Raw genomic sequence first — 13,573 nt, 5'->3', positions numbered from 1 at the left:
TTCTTCTCGGACCGAAGTTTGTTATGATGCTTGACGACAAAATGTTATCGTTGTTGCTATGATCGTGCGATGCCGTTCGACCGCGACACATTCGAAATCTGATCATGATCACTAGATTTCCATCCTTGTTCAGAGGGGAAATCGGAAAACAATGCACAATGGTCCCATAGTCATATTTATCTAGAAAAACCTTTCATCCCTAAGCTATTAACTGGATAAAGCTATGTTTATACGGTTTTTGGACAAGTTTATTCATATAGGATGCCTGTACCAGTTATCACACTACCCAAGGAAAACTATTTCTACAAAAATAAGAAGAAGACCCACGAATGTCATCGATATGTCAAATGATTGATTAGTTTTCATACTTTACAGGAAAAATATAAAAACGGAGCCAAAGTTACTTTTAGTATTTATTACGGCATGTGCCAATGATAGGAATCCTGTACCAGTTATGGACACATTTGTTAATTTGGGTTCCACTTCGTACTATTTACATGTATTCCTTATGGCATTTGCCAAAACGGGTACACTATGGCGAAATAGGGTGCAAAGAGGCCGAAAAGTTAGGGAAAATAATTTATTTTTTTCATAATTTAAGCAAATTGTGAAATTTGAATGATTGCAATGATCTTTTGTGAACGTGATCTGTTGTTCACGAATTTTTCTAATTGATTTGCATCTTTAAAGGTTGAAAATCAACTATGGCGAATTTGAGGTACTATAACCATAACTGGTACACTGAGCCTAATCTATATATATAAAAATGAGTTTGAAGTTCTTTTGAGGCAACAAAACTCAAGAACGGATGAACCGATCAGCATGACTCTTTCATGGTTCGATTCGTATTCATGCTGGCTTTGTTTATATGTACAAAAAGTTAGGAAAATGAACTAAACATGTAAGAAAATAGACAAAGTGCTGATTTTTTATGACCTGGGAAGGAAATCAGCACGACCGAATTGAAACCAATCTAGAGTGCGGTGCTATTTTGAGCTCTACAGTTGTCAAACCACCACAAGACGGCAAGACAAAGTTTGCCGGGACAGCTAGTATTTTTTAAATATTTGAACATTTTTATTCAAGAACTCTGCACTGGCTGCCTACTGCGTTTTGAAAAGTTGTTTGTACCGCTAATCCCGGGTAAAGGCTAATGGCAAACAAAGGACAAAATAATAACTGGTTTTGCCATCATATCTCGTTTTGCCATTCTTCTGTTATTATGAAGAACTTAAAATGGCAAATCAATAGCAAAATATACAATCATAGCAAATCTTGTCATTGATATGTTATTCATGAATAATGCTAAATAACACATAAATAACAAAAATTACTATCATGGCAAAACTTGCAATTTAGCATCTTTTATAATGAATTGTATAAAATATCAAAACAATAACATAATTTACATTCCTAGCTAATTTTGCCATTATTTTGATATTGTGAGAAATTATTTATAAACATTAGGCACCATAACATATTTTACTCTTAATATACCATTAACTATTATATTGTATATTTCAAGCATAACTTTTCAATTCGACGTATCTCGCAAAAGTAAACAAATCCGGATTCTCAGCTGTGTGTTTGATTCGCAATGGATTCTATTTGATGCACATCAATTTATGTTAATTTAGAACTCAAACAATTAATAGAAATAGCTCATTTTACCTTTCTTCTGCTACTTTGAAATAATAACTGAATCTACCATTATTTTAATATAGAGTTTGAACAACTAAACCTATCATTATTTTGATCGCCACATAAACAGATAAATTTGTTCTTATTCTGTTATCAATAACTCAAGAATATAATATTTTGTTATTCACCGATAACAGTTAATTTGGGTCTTATTTTGTTATCAATATCTCAATAATAACTTATTTTGTACTTCAATTTAATCCGCATGCTTTACCATTACTTTGTTATTACAATGGCAAAATAAGTTATTTTTAAGTTTTTCTGCTACCAAAATTTTGTTATTATTTTTGTTATTTTAACTCTTATTTCAAACAAACAAATAACACATTTTGCCATTCAAACATTCTGTTTTAATGGTAAAATTTGCCATTCTTTTGCCATTAAGCTCTACCCGGGATGGGAACTGAACCCAGGACTACCGCATCAAAGCGAACGTGTGATGCCCGAGAATACAGGGCTGCGAATTTCGAATCAAATTCTTGCCATTAAACAATGACAAAGTCGCAATCTGCATTTGTTGAAATAATGCATCCTCGCATTGGATGCATATTTAGGTTTTCTCCAACTTGAACAGTTTATTTTCACAGATTTTGGGTTCGTGTTAATTGATTGTTCACGAGTTACCTCAACAAATTAGGCTTCTGCTTTGTTACAGATAAACGTTTTTGAGATTATGACAAAAGGATAAACTTAGGTCCTTCCTTGTCGTTTGTTTTGTGCCCCTTTATCCGACAATTCTTTTCTCTGGACGTGAGTTTGCATTTTAAACCATTAAAAATATCACTGGAATGTTCAATTCCAAATGTTGGAAAACTTTTAAAATAAAGATATAATAGATTTGACAAAGTGACAAAGCGATAAAATAATAATATTCACATCATGTCGCATATAACGTTTAATAGGATGATAAAGTGGAGACCATATGCTTACATGATTCTATGTAATCACGTGTAAAGTATACGCATATCGCCTCTACTTTAGCATCCTATCCAACATCATATGCGATCGTGTGTTGGCTGGGCAAGGTGCAAAACATTCTGGCAAATCTGACGAACTGAGCTATATTTATTTTTCTGACTTTTCTCACTTTCTTCAAGAGACAGATTAATCAAATCAGGCGCATTTGTTTACGAATGCCTCCTGGGATTCTTCTAAGAGCTATGGGATTCTTCTGTAGGAAATCCCAGGAGTTGTTGCTGGGATTCCTGCAGAAATTTCATCCAGAATCATCCGAAAATTTCTTTAGGGATTCCTCCAAGAATTCCTGGAATTCTGAAACAATTTCTGCTGTTATTCCTCCAGAAAATCATCCATATATCCCCAGGGAATTTTTCAGGTATTCATCCAGGAATTGCTATAAGGATTGTTCTACGAATTCATCAAATGAATTTTCGAGAAGTTTTTTGCCGAGAAAAAAAAAACCAATTGAAATTTCTACAAAAGTACTATAAGAAAGTCGATTATCAAACGAAATATCTTTGTTCAAATATTCCAGTAATTCGTCGGTGGATTCTTTCGGGACTTTTTTAAAGATGTAGAGTTAGCATTACATTAAAATAAACATTGTAATAAAAATAAGTTTTTTCCCGGCATTCTTTCAGGATTTTCTCTGGAAATTGCTTCGGAGATTCTTACAGGAATTCCACCAGAAATGTTTTCAGAAATTCCTCTAGGGATTTTTCTAGAAATTCCTCCAGTAATTCCTTGAGACAATATCCAGACACTCGACTCTATAACTGCTCGAACCAGTTCCGTTTCCGCTGCCGTCGTTTCTTGCGTGGCTTAAAACTCACTAGATATCATGTCAATAAGTAGTAGAAGATGAAATAGTTTTACAATAAAGAGTTGAATAATACTTAAGCACTGTTTTCTATAAACAGAGGGTGTTTGTCTACTCATTAGACAAAATAAAATTCCCCAAGTTTTCCACGTTTTTCCTGGGGACATTTTGAAATTTTACAATAACAAAAAATATACCTAATTTTATAAAATTATCGCTGAATTCGTCCAAGAACTTACTATCTAAAATTATTTTGACAATAGAACAAAAATCTTGTTAAGTAATATTTCTAGATTTCTAGAAGAGTTCTTTTGGGTCGATTGCAGGAAATTGCTTTGAAAAGCTTCTTTTGAGAAGAAATAACATTCAAACACTCTGAAAAAATGTTTTTCAGAACTGTGGGTTTTTGGATTGTCTGTTCTTTGTGCTGGTTGTGTAGTAATGTTGAGATATCGATGAAAATCCTAAGGACAACTAGAATTACGACAGCATATCAATAATTTTGAATAAAATCGGGTGGCAACGATTATCTTGGCTATTCCAATGTATATTTTTCAAGGATTTGGAACTCCTTCATAGATTTGTTCACAAATTTGATTGGAAATATATTCAGAATAAGTTCCGATTTTTTTTTGAAATTCTGTTCATGATTCTTACTTGAATTTTTCCCGAGATTTCTACTGCAATTCCTCTTTCGCAGTATCTCACAGAATTCTTCCTTGATGTTATCTCTCTCAAGTTTCCATCCAGAGTTTTTTGTGTATTTGCTACTATAAATAGTTCCATCAGAGATGTTTACTATTTTTTCTCTGGTTTTTCTGAGAGCTGTTCCTGAGATTACTACCAGAGTTGCTCCCAGGATATCTTCCAAAGGTTTCCCGACATGCTTCTAGAGTTTCTCGTTGGATTCCTTCTTCCTTTGGAAGATTCTTACAAAATATAACCAATGTTTTTTTAAGACATTTTTCAGAGTGGTTTACCGGGATGGCTTTCTAGCAGTTGTTTTCGAGATGTTTGTAAGAATTATGCAGAAATTCATTGAGGGATTACTGCCAGATTTTTTTTCGATATTTTTTTTTGGAGTTTGCTCGCCGGATTACACACTTAGTTACTCTCGGAATTTACTAGATTTTAGAGGTCCCCCTAGAAATTCCTTCATATTGTTTCCGTGGATTACTCCAAGAACGTTTTTCCGAGAAGTGTCAGTTTTCTTCAGGGTTTCTTCCAAAGTTCCTTCCAGGACTTTTGTCGGTGTTTGTCACAAGATTTGACTTGGATTCCTTCCGGTATTTTTCCAGGAATTTCTTACAAAGAGTTTCGTAGGTTATCCGAGGAGACATTCAGATTTTTTTTTCGAAAGCCCCTGTAAGAACGTCGGGAGCAACTTTAAAAGAAATCCCAAAAGAAGCACCCAGAATCTCGGAACAGTTGTTGGTTCCAGGAAGAGCTCTGGAAACGATTCCGAGAAAATTTGTAAAAAAATATTCTCAGATGGAGCTCTACAAGAAATCTTGTGAACTTCTATGAGGAAGAGCCTGCAAAAAAACTCCTTGAAAAATATCAGCAATAGCGGCTGCAGAAATCTTGAAATACTTCTTTTTCTTCTTCTGTATGGCTCTACGGTCTCATTGGAACTTGGTCTGCCTCTCTTCAACTTAGTGTTCTTTAAGCACTTCCACAGTAATTATTTGAAGGACTTTCTTTGCCTACCATTGCATGAATTTGTATATTGTGAGGAAAGCACAATGATGCACTATGCTTACAGAGTCGAGAAAATTTCCCTGACCGGAACGGGAATTGAACCCGCCATCTCCGGATTGGCGATCCATAGCCTTAACCACTAGGCTAACTGGAGACCCCTAAATTTTGAAAGACACTCTGGAATAAGATTGAGGAGAAAGCCCGCGATAAATTCAGAAAAACTTTTAAAGACATCGTAGCACCGGAAGGAATTTTCTGAGAGAAGTCCCAGGAGAAACTCCAAGGAAATCTCAGATGGAGCTTCAAAAGAAATCCTGCGAGAACGTTTATGGAATCGGCTGAAACTTCTGTAGAAATTCAGACAGAAACACTAGAGGAAATGTCACGGAAATTTCTTGAAGAAATTACAAGAAAAACTTTGGACGACATTTCAGAAGGAGTTTCTTCTGCAGAAAGTTCTCGAAAAAAACACCTAGAATGAGCTCTAGTAGTCTAGTAGATATCCCAGGAATAAGTCCTGTAGGAACTCTTGGAGGAATTCCGGGAAGATCTCATGGGATAGAGCATACATAGAAATAGCCCAAGTAACACACATGTCATATAAGAGTTACGGCAGCGCAAGTTTTGGTTGTATAGAAGTTTATTTGACGTTATTCTAGCATTGTGTTAAAATAACGTCAAATTTACTTCTATACAACCAAAACTTGCGCTGTTGTAACACTTATATGACATGCGTGTTGCTTGGGAGAGAACAACACCATGAAGGAATCGAGAACAATCTTCAAGAAAAAACCAGAGATATCACTCAAAGGGGCTTTTCCCTCTTTCCTTCTTTCTGAAAATTAAAAACTAACTAACTAGAAATCCAGACAGAAACTCTTCTAGGTGAATTTCGAGGAGATCTCGAGATAAATTCTGGAAGCAATTCCGCGCAATTGTCTGTGAGAAAAACGCAGAAGGAACTCCAGGAAAATCCCACGAAGGACTCTAAGAGAAAGAAGATCTGTAGGATCCTTTTAAATACTCTAACTTCTCTGTGTTTCTAAAGAAGTTCCAGGAAGAAGCCCTTGCGAAATTTCTGGAAAAATCTTTGAACATGTATGTGGAAGTTAACATTGTAAATAAGTCGACTTCCAGATTCATCTGCGTCTACATAACCTTTTTTTTAATTTGCAGCATCTCATCGGAATCGTTACCTTGCTGGGAATAACTTCTGAATCCTGCTTGTTCCACTAGCACGATTATCCAGAACTTTGTGCACTTTACTTCTGAAGTTCGGAGTAGATCTACAAGTAGTAAAGTTCGGTGTCCAGCCATTTGACCGAATGCCATTTTGCAGAATGTCGTATGGCCGAATACCATCTGGCGGAAAGGGTCGTTTGATCGAATGCTGTTTTGCCGAATTATGATCAAAAGAATTAAGAGGCGTGGGAAAACTCTGGATAGCGTTCTAGCTGACAATATGATCATCAGAAAAAGTTTTTTTTTCTTCTAATCGTAGGCTATTCTTGCTAGTTTTACAGGATTAGAGTAACGGTTGAATTTTGGACCCCTAGAGGACATTAGTTTGAATTTAAGTCAAAAGCAAACAGATTCAGAGGGTATTTACACATAATGATAATGTTAGTATGTTCGTAAAAAAAAACTCCTTTGTCCGTTAAAAATACCAACAAGGTCATTTCTGACTGAAAATTTGATAAAAATAGCTGATTTTTTAAGCATCAGTGGACATTAGAGTGGGTCAACGTTGTATGGAGAAACTTTAAACTTGATCGTATCAACCCGGAACAAAGCTTTTTCAATCTATATTAGCGTCAAAAACAACTGTGCAAAATTTGGGAGCGATTGAATGCGTCCCCGTATTCCGCTTTGCGATTGAAATTTGTATGGAAGTTAGTATGGGAAAACGTACTTTTTTGCATTTTACTCATAAGTTGAATTTTTTTGTCCATAACCATGTAACTAATGACGTTAAAGTATAGTCTAGGATATGCCGAAAAACTTTGCCGAAGACCGTAAAGTGATCTGACGCTTGTGAAAAAAGTTATTCGCCTGGTAACTTAGGCCAAAAATTGAGATTTTATTATTGATGTTATTCCTTTACATGTTAAATGTTAAGCACCACCGGGCAATCTGTACCTTATAACTTTTTTCACAAGTGTCAGATCACTTTGCGGTCTTCGGAAAAGTTTTTCGGCATATCCTAGGCTATACTTTACCGTCATTGGTTAGATTGTTTTAGACGAAAAATTCCAATTTAAGAGAAAAATGCAAAAAAGCCCGTTTTCCCATACTAAATTCCATACAAATTTCAATCGTAATGCGGAATACGGGGAAGCAACCAATCGCTCCCAAATTTTGCACAGTTGTTTTGGACGCTAAAAGGAGTCGAAAAAGCTTTGTTCCAAAAAATCGACTTTGTTGACCCAGTCTAGTGGACATGGACATCCCTAAGCTCTACCCACGATTTACGGTCTCTACCATCGTGGACTAGATGCTGACCAGGTAGCAAGTGAAAAGTGAATGATTAATAAAATTCGGGACTTAGTGTTCATAAATGAAGAAAAAGATTCCTTTTTAAAAAAGTCAGATGTGAAGTCCCGCATATTTGTATATATTTTGGACACCCGGTGTTTAAACTCGTTTGAAACTATTTTAGACGAATTTGCTGCTTGAATATGCTGGATCACATCCTAATTACTTGATAGACAAAGGCTGATCAGACGAACTTAGCGAATTTAATGCGCTAGAATGATAAAGGTTTTTGTTTACATCTGCAAGTTCCCACAGCACCGCAATCTGTTTTTGTAAACATGATGCGACACTCGCGTGGATGACGAGATTGGCAAAATTTTATTTCAAGGCAAATAAGGATATTTCCAGTGAGGAAATGATTGCTGCCCGTGCAGAACAATCTTATTTAGCGAATGATTCTAAAATTTACCGTCATCTCATCATTAAACTTGTGTATGTTGTGATAATACGACCCAGGGAGTCCAAAATATACGGGGGTCCAAATTATATTGGTTACCCTAGTTGGCGTTGAAACTGCGGATGTTTTCGTCAGAGATTTATACTTCTTTGAATCATAGGCCGTTTTCTCAAGTAATACTGATATAGGAAACAGTATTATTATTACTTAAGTTCATCATTTCTTTTTGGCCAAATGGCGTTCGGCCAAACGGCATTCGGCCAAATGACCCGGAACCATTCCTGTCAAAGTTACCATCTTTTTGTTAAGGGTAATTTCTAAAGGAAATTATTCAAAAACAACAAATTCTTTGGAAACTAACAATATACTAAATTAAAACTTTCAATCTTTATTTGTATGAAAAATGCAGGAACCACTGGAAACTAGAAGCACCCTGGTTAAAATAGATTTGGGAGCTTTTCTTTATTTCTAGTTATTTGTGAATTTTTACTTCTGCTAATTTTTCACAAATATGGGAGCAGATTATTATAAGATAATTACTTTTCCTCCTTATCTTGGCTGCCATGTGCAGCATAAATGGCCCATATTCTATGGGAATCCCTATTAACATGGGACAATAATGCTGCACACGGCAGTATAGTTTTAGCTACTGTAATCGTCATATTATATTAGGATCTACAAATAAAAAATAAAATAATGGCAATGTCATTTACTATCACTTAAAAATGAGATGGAAATCACTTGGAAGCAATGTCACTCATGAACGGATGAACCGGTCAGCATGATTTTTGCGCGGTTCAATCTTGGGGGCAATCGTGTTTATATGTAGAAAACATTACGAAAATCATCAGAAAAGTTGAAAAATATGAGAACAGTGAAATTCAAAATGGAATAAAACTCAATACGGTCACAATAAAAGTAATCAAGAGCACGATGTTCAACAAAAATTGTCAAAACCAGTAAAGTCTACACAACCACGATAAACAATAAAATTCATTAAAAAAATCTTATTACAATATGCCACTACTTTGGAGATCATAACAATCATTTTCTCATTTTCACTCTGAAAATGCGGACGACTATTTCACGCGTTTTCAACCACTGTGCACGGTTCGCACGGACGGATACGGTGGAAAACGAACATCCAGAAAAATCACCTCTTGACTTAACAAGTTTTCTTTCCTTTTGCACTGCTTTCTTCTCAGATTTTCCCGCACGCACTTGGCTTCACATACACAGACACGCCAGAACACCCCTAAGATTCTCTAGTGAACTTTGGGAGCAGCTTCTTGCTCCCCGACAGCGACGACGACGGACGAAGGAAAACTCACACTTTTCCAAAATTTTCGCAATTGGGAAAATACACCACCCTTCTGCTTTCTTTCTTCCTTGGTGCTCCGCCGTTGTTGGGCTTGCAAATTTTCTCGATCCACCCCGTTCAATTCACTACTCAAATGTAACTTTTCCACTTTTCGATCGACTACTGCCTGGCGAACGCTTGCAAATCCGCGAAACCGTGAACACCTGAAGTTTTACATTCCGCGCCCATCAGCAGTAGCCTGCGACAGTAGTAGGCTGTTCGCCACCGAATTTGCATCACCTTTCGGCTGACCCACCGACATTTTCGCACCGAGAACTCCCTGTTTGATATGTGACGCGTATACCTCTCGATTTGCAGCAGACTACCGAACGAACAGCTGAACCTTATCCACCAAGGCTGACTTTTCGCGGAACACTCCCGACGGGGCCTTTTTTCTTCTTCGCTGGGTGCTGCGGTTCTTCCACCGCGGGCAGCAGATTAGATCGTCCGGTCGTACTGGCACGGGCCCAGGCTGATTCGATTCTGACACCGCCGGACCGACGGACGAACGGGACCACTACGGATACAATCTGGGGACGGTCTCCTCGTCGTCGTCGTGGAGTTTGACTTTCGCGTCAGGGCTCACAAGTGTGCACTGGGTAACCTACCTGCGACTAAAACAGTGAGATAAAGACACTCTCCCGACCTACCGACGACAACGACGAGACGACGATGGCTATCAAGAGTTCGTAACGAGAGTATGTACAAATACGTTTACTTGGATGGTTCAAAAACATCTGTCAGAGCCTCTCTTAACCCGCGAGCGGTCGCAGCTTGTAGCGGGGTACACGCGACCATGGACATCCACGTTTTGAATAGTAGGCCATGGGGCATCCAACGCAACTGCGCTAGGGTTAACGAATATGGTTCGCATATGTATTGCACCCACAAGGTGGTGGTGATAGAGGCGAGAGCTAAGAGAACGCTGAGTAAAGCGCGGATTCGCGAGAAACGCGAGAGCTGCTCGCGAAGTTCTCTACAGCTGCACGTTGTGGTGTAACTGGAATACCAACGTATACTGCCGAGGAGGTATACTTGCTACGCTTGCTACATATAGATAGCGATATCAATTTCTTCCAACAACCAACAACAACGTTTCAGTTTCAAATGTCTCATCGCTTGCTGGCGCTGCTGGTTCGGTTTGTTTGGCTCACGACTACCGCGACGACGACGACGCTGGCTGCTGGTGCTGCATGACGGCGACGAGTCGAGAGAAAGAAGGTTACCCTTTCATTGCGGAGCGAGCGTGGAAATGTGGATCGGTGAGAGAATGCGAAATGTTGTTTTTTGAATATGTTGGCGAATTGAAGTGAAGGTGATTCATTCACCTAAATGTTGATACATAACATTTAGGAAGAGGTAAGTATTGATATGTGAATGAATATACACTAAGGTCTTTTTTTATACGGGGGATACGTTCCGTGTAAAAACAAAACGTGTTCATTCGCGAAACCGTGTAAAAAAAACGGTGTTAATTTGAGAAACCGTGTAAAAAAATACCATGCTAATTCGGGAATCCCTGTAAAAAAAACTGAGGGAAACCTGAAAATATTTGAAATCTCCTCACCTTCAGATATCCGAAGTTTGTTTTAGAGAGTTATTAAGGAAAGGAGGGGGGGGGGGTAGTAGTAAGGGTTGAATCTAGGGGTTAGTGGGGAAGGTGACAGGGGATGGGTAATGGGGAGCAGAGTGCATACTGTTTCCAAGGAAGATCGCAGAGGATATTTTGGGGTGTTAAGGACTGTCTAGACGGACGAAACGAAGGATCAAGGAGACTGTGAACACCCTACAGGTCCACGGAGCAAGGTGGGGTAGAGAAAGATGTTCCAGGACACCCAGGAACTTTCGCGAGTGAAGGCTTCAACATCTACGAGCGTAATCGATTGATTGCTGTTACATCACTGATACTGTTCAACATCCTATAGGTCTACGGAGCATTGTTCTGTAAATAAATAATTTTCAAACATAACCTCCAATTTTGATCTTGGAAAAACTTCCGCGAGTAAAGGCCAGAAGATCTACAAACATAGCCAATGGTTTCTTGCTACATTACCGATGCGTTGTAACACCCCAGAGGTCCATTGAGCATTGTACTGAAGAGTATTCATTTCTAAAGATATGCTAGGTCTTCCATGAACTTCCACGAGTAAAGGCCTTAAGATCTACAAGCGTAATCAATGGATTGTTGTTACATTTCTAATACTTTGTAACATGCTACAGGTTCATGAACAATTTTTCTGTAAGGATCTAATTTCCATAGATGTTCTAGGTCAGTGTTTCCCAAACTTTTTCGAGGTATCGCCCCCTTGGAGTTGAAGAAAAAAGTTTTCGCCCCCCTAACATATTTTTTTTTTCGGAGGTTGAAACTATTTCACTTTTTAATGCTACCGTAGCGTTTATCGTATCTAGTTGAGTATTTGTTGGTTTTTTATTGAATTGTCTTTTTTTTTTACTTATTTGTTTATTTGAAAGGCTCGGGCGCCACATGGGCATAACGGAGCCGAAATCATTTGTAAACTTTTCACAATATGTATTATAATTACAAAGAAAAAAAAAGAAATTATTGTACTTTCAATCATGATCAACCCCCCCGTAACTTGACAGATGAGCTCAGTTTCGCGTACCTACTTGCAAATCGCAGATGTCGCTACTGTTCGTAAACAACGGGTCCATCCTTCACTGACGCAACAATTTTTGTCCATGCGAAAACATCTTTTTGTTTCGTGGTGAGTGGAAGCCAACAAGAGGCTAGCGTTTTGTATCAAAAGGACGTATTCAACAGAAGCGCAAAAACTAATTTTCATTAAATTGAAATCATTTTGATTTTTCTTTTTGTTGTTGTAAGAAATGTAATAAAAGCACATGTTTAACGGTCTTGCATATTAATTTGTGACTGCGCATGCTAGACCAAACCGAAGATTAAACTAAAAAAAACATCTGCAAATGAAAAGGGGGGGGGGGAATATCTCCCCTAACAAGCCCAGGTTAATCATCATCATCTACAAATGATTATTTTTAACTACCATTTTGGCTTTGCCACCAGATATGTAGCTGTAAAATGTTACCTAATTTATTACTTGCTGGTGCTTAATAACCGCACTAGAACGAAACATGAGTTTTATTATTATTTTATGAAAGTCGACTATTCTGCCTTTACCCGTTTTATAGACATAATTTTCGCTTCTATTAAACAAATTCGTCAATCCGCACTTAGTTTGCATTTTTCTTCCACAAAAAAGCGGAAACAACAAATTAACGTTTCTGTTGAATGTTTTAATATATTTTGTTATTGTCGGTTTTCGTCCTTTTCAAAAGTAGCGCTTGCCGCTTTGAATCTGACAGTACCACCCGGACCAAAATTTTTAGGTACGCTGACGTTGTTCGGCAGCTGTCAAGAAGCTCCCGGGTTGATCATGATAAAAATCAATTTGCTCCACCGGGGTATTGCTGGCTGCAGCTATCCTCATTTTATCTTCCTCGATCAGCAATCGTCGTTCGTTTGCATCGGTGATCCACTCGTAGGTTGCGATCCTATGTTTCATTCTTTTAGAACTGTCGGGAACGGAGATCAAACTGCACTCACTTTCGGTCGATGACGGGTTGTTCTGTTGCTTCTTTTTTTGCGTTCGCTTGCACGCATCAGTGTCTGATTCTCGATCAGAACCAAACGAGCGTTGTCGCTTTGTCTCCGTCTTCTTCTTTTTTTGCTGGTTCTCCACAATCACCTCATCTTCTCTGCCTAATTCTTCATCGACGCAGGCTGCGGTTACATTTTCTGCTGGCTTCTCCTCAACCATCGGCTTCGGTGGGGAACCTTTTCGACCAGTGGCGTAGCTAGGAATTTGGGGACCCGGTGCGGAAGCAAATTGGTAGGCCCCCATGAAAATTACATAATATGTACACATTTTACAATGATAAATCTATACATTTAACTGTCGAACAGGGTACGAAAAACGGATCACGCCGAAAAACAAACGCTTTGTCCTAAGCGGTGCATATTGGTAACAAAGGCGCTCCGCAACAAACGCATGTCAGGCGATGAAGGCAATAAAACAAACATCGCTTGCCGTGCGTGTGCTGATATTCCGGCTATTCTGCT

General features: G+C 38.2%; 1 protein-coding gene across 6 annotated transcripts in view; it reads right to left on the bottom strand.

The window, feature by feature from the left end:
• Positions 1 to 10,126, bottom strand: part of LOC109621640 (1-phosphatidylinositol 4,5-bisphosphate phosphodiesterase) — a 246,422-nt gene extending 236,296 nt beyond the window's left edge. For 3 of the 6 annotated variants that reach the window (XM_029858134.2, XM_029858132.2, XM_029858133.2), the window contains exon 1: positions 9,272 to 10,125. The gene's annotated coding sequence lies outside the window, so the exon portion shown is untranslated. Of the gene's footprint in view, positions 1 to 9,271 lie in introns of all 6 variants that reach the window. The other 3 variants (XR_003893511.2, XM_029858135.2, XM_029858136.2) reach the window with 3 other exon arrangements.
• Between the last annotated feature and the right edge of the window lie 3,447 nt (positions 10,127 to 13,573).

The sequence above is a fragment of the Aedes albopictus genome, chromosome 3 (genome assembly GCF_035046485.1).
Source record: "Aedes albopictus strain Foshan chromosome 3, AalbF5, whole genome shotgun sequence".
In the NCBI taxonomy this organism is placed as follows: domain Eukaryota; kingdom Metazoa; phylum Arthropoda; class Insecta; order Diptera; family Culicidae; genus Aedes; species Aedes albopictus.
Note: the sequence above shows the minus strand (reverse complement) of the source record. Positions and strands in the feature narration are given on the sequence as shown.